Here is a 4,187-nt window from a genome sequence, read left to right as displayed (position 1 = left end):
TTGGCGCTGTAACCGCCTAAGCGATTTTGGCCGAGTCCAAAACAGCACGCCAGTCATTTCTCTTCTGTGCTAACTGACGCCAATTGAAAATGCCAAGTGAAGCCAAGTCCTTCTCCACCTGGTCTTTCCAACGCAGAGGAGGCCTTCCTCTTCCTCTGTTACCAGCATCGCGGCCCGCGTTGAATATTTTCAGAGCAGGAGCGTTTCTGTCCATCCGAACGACATTGGCCAAGACAGCGGAGCCACTGAATTTTAATTCGCTGCACTATGTCTATATCGTTGTAAAGCTCATACAGCTCATCGTTAAATCGTCTGCGATATTCGCCATCACCAACGCGTAAAGGTCCGTAAATCTTTCGCAGAATCTTTCTCTCGAAAACTCCAAGAGCCGCCTCATCAGATGCTTTCATTGTCCATGCTTCCGCGCCATACACCAGCACAGGCATGATGAGTGACTTATAGAGTGTGATCTTTGTACGACGAGAGAGGACTTTACTTCTCAATTGCCTACTCAGCCCAAAGTAGCACTTGTTGGCAAGAGTGATTCTCCGTTGGATTTCAAGGCTGACATTATTATTGGTGTTAATGCTGGTTCCCAAATAAACGAAGTCGTCTACTTATTCAAACTTGTAACTGTCAACAGTGACGTGGGTGCCAAGACGCGTATGCTCTGACTGTTTGTGTGCTGACAGGAGATACTTCGTTTTGTCCTCGTTCACCACCAGACCCATTCGCTTTGCTTCTCTATCCAATCCCGAGAAGGCAGAACAGACGTAGCCCTTGTTTTTACCGATAATATCGATGTCGTCGGCATACGCCAGCAATTGTACGCTCTTATAAAGTATTGTGCCTGAGCGGTTCAGTTCTGCGGCTCTTATTATCTTCTCCAACATAAGATTAAAGAAATCACACGAAAGGGAGTCCCCTTGTCTGAAACCTCGTTTGGTATCAAACGGCTCGGAGAGGTCCTTCCCTATTCTGACGGAGCTGGTGGTATTGCTCAACGTCATTTTACACAGCCGTATTAGTTTCGCGGGGATACCAAATTCAGACATCGCGGCATAAAGGCAACTTCTCTTCGTGCTGTCAAAAGCGGCTTTGAAATCGACAAATAGATGGTGTGTGTCGATCCTATTCTCGCGGGTCTTTTCCAAGATTTGGCGTATTGTGAATACCTGATCTATGGTGGATTTTCCAGGCCTAAAGCCACACTGATAAGGTCCAATCAGCTCGTTGACGGTGGGCTTCAGTCTTTCGCACAATACGCTCGATAAGACCTTGTAACCTATGCTTAGAAGGCTAATTCCGCGGTAGTTGGCGCGTATGGCGGGGTCGCCTTTCTTGTGGATTGGGCAGAGCACACTTAAATTCCAGTCGTCGGGCATGCGTTCATCTGACCATATTCTGCATACGAGCTGATGCATGCACCTCATCAGCTCCTCGCCGCCGTACTTGAATAGCTCGGCTGGCAGGCCGTCAGCTCCAGCAGCTTTGTTGTTTTTCAGCCGCGTAATCGCTATTCGTACCTCGTCATAGTCAGGCGGTGGGACAGCTACTCCATCATCATCGACTGGGGACTCGGGTTCGTCTTCCTCACTACTTTCAGCGCTGCTACCATTCAGTAGGTTATAAAAGTGTTCCCTCCACAATTTAAGTATATTCTGGACATCGGTCACTAGGTCGCCATTGTTGTTCTTACAGGAGTTCGCCCCGGTCTTGAAACCTTCCGTAAGTCGCCTAACCCTCTAGTAGAATTTTCGGGCGTTCTTCCTGCCGGCCAGCATCTCAAGCTCTTCGCACTCGCGTATTTCGGCCTCTCTCTTCTTATTGCGGCAAATACGTCTCGCTTCCTTCTTCAGTTCCCTATAACGGTCCCACATGGCTCGCGTTGCGCCCGATCGCAGCGTGGCCCTGTAGGCGGCATCTTTTTTCTCTGCGGCTTCTTGACATTCCTCATCGTACCAGTTGTTCTTTCGGGCTCGCTGAAATCCAACTACTTCTTCGGCGGCGGTACTTAATGATCGGGAAATGTGGTTCCACTGCTCGCGTACGTCGGATTGTTGAAGAGTGCTCTCAGAGAGCAGGTGTGTGAGTCGAGTGGCGAATAAATTGGCCGTCTGTTGTGATTGCAGCTTTTCGACGTTAAGCTTTCCTTGCATTGTTGGGCGCACATTTTTTGCTGCACAGAGGCGGGTGCGTATCTTGGCTACAACAAGATAGTGGTCCGAGTCGATGTTTGGTCCTCGGAGTGTACGTACGTCCAAAACGCTTGAAGCATGCCTTCCGTCTATCACAACATGATCGATTTGGTTTCTCGTTTTTCGATCTGGAGACAGCCATGTAGCTTGGTGGATGTTCTTATGCTGGAACCTTGTATCTACTACATATTACCATATTTCGGGCCCCGGCGAAGTCGATCAGCCTCAGTCCGTTATCGGACGTTTCGTCGTGGAGGCTGAATTTTCCGACAGTGGCGCCAAAGATCCCTTCCTTGCCCACCTTGGCATTAAAATCGCCAAGCCCGATTTGGACATCGTGTCGGGGGCAGCGCTCATATGTACGTTCCAAGCGCTCATAGAAGAGATCCTTGGACGCCTCACCCTTCTCTTCCGTCGGGGCATGGGCGCAGATGAGCGAGATGTTGAAGAATCTAGCTTTGATGCGGATTGTGGCTAGACGTTCGTCCACCGGGGTGAACGCCAGTACTCGGCGACGGAGTCTCTCTCCTACCACGAATCCAACACCGAATTTGCGCTCCTTTACGTGGCAACTGTAGTAGACGTCGCAAGGCTTCACGCTTACTTTACCTTGCCCCGTCCATCGCATTTCTTGGATGGCGGTGATGTCAGCCTTTGTCTTCCCGAGGACATCAACCAGCCGGGCAGAGGCACCTTCCCCATTAAGGGTCCGGATATTCCAGGTGCATACCCTTAAATCATAGTCCTTTATACGTTTGCCGTGGTCGTCATCAGAAAAAGGGGGTCTCATCCGAGGCTGTTTGTTTCTTTTCATTGGGCGGGGTTTTAACGTGGCGGGACCCAAACCCAGCGCACGCGAAGTTTTACGCCTTCTCACTTTAGCTCGCTCCCAAACGGGTGTTTGGTTGCTACCCAGAGGATACGTGGATATAAATATCCAATTTTGTTCAATACATTTGTATAATATTAAAGCATTTTGGTTTATTTCCTAATGAAATTCTTGTTGAACAAATTTCCTCGCTTCATTTTCGCGTGTTTTTTTTAATAAAATGGAAAGAAATAAGCTTTTCCTCCATACTTCTATTTTTGTGACCTGCTCTTAGCCAGCTGACAAATTAGTGAATTATTTTTGAGACTAGAGACGTGAGACAGCGTACTGAATACCAAATAGTCTCAAAATCCAAGATCACCACCAAAAGTCACTATTAGTGACTAGAGACCGCTTACTGAATGCCAGGGTAAGATAGATATCGGGATGAAATTTTACACAAATTATGTCCGAATGACTAACAACTTCTGCTCATAAAATGGGCAAGATCGAATAGCGACCACGCCTACCAACCATATAATTAAAAAATTGTTAAGTTTTTCGTAAATTTCTGGTACATTTTTTAAGCATTTGCGCACGTTATAGATACCTGCATACCTAGAACTTTTTTAACTATTTGGGATGAATTAAAAATAGAAAGTCCGTTATGTATATACTGTATTGACGCCGGATCCGAATCAGCAAATTATTATTATGTTTACTTCAGTCTATGATATACATATATCTTACAGACTAGATAACGAGATTTGGGTACAGATACACAAATACCAAATAGAATTTATACATTATTACACAACAAATTGACAATAAAAAAAATCAAGAACGGACTTAAATATACATCCAGGCAGGGAAAAAGCAATATTCAATGTTTTAGAGATATTATTACACTCCTTAAGTGCTCCGAAGATTAGGGAGAACGCAAAATAATTCGCTTTGGCGACATCAACGTAAAATGGTAGATGGAACCGCAGGGCCCTGTGAGGAATATAGAAATCGATCTGTTCAAGAAGAGCAGGGCAGTCAATTCTCCCAGAGATAATATCAGAGACAAACATTAGTGAATGTACTGTTCTTCTACTTTCTAAAGAATTCTGTCTAATAAGCATGCAGCGAGCACTATAAGATGGAATGGGGTCGGAGAAGTTAAGCGGTTGAAGAGC

The sequence above is a fragment of the Rhagoletis pomonella genome, unplaced genomic scaffold, assembly GCF_013731165.1.
Source record: "Rhagoletis pomonella isolate Grant_MI unplaced genomic scaffold, Rhpom_1.0 Rhpom_scaffold_00001, whole genome shotgun sequence".
In the NCBI taxonomy this organism is placed as follows: domain Eukaryota; kingdom Metazoa; phylum Arthropoda; class Insecta; order Diptera; family Tephritidae; genus Rhagoletis; species Rhagoletis pomonella.
Note: the sequence above shows the minus strand (reverse complement) of the source record.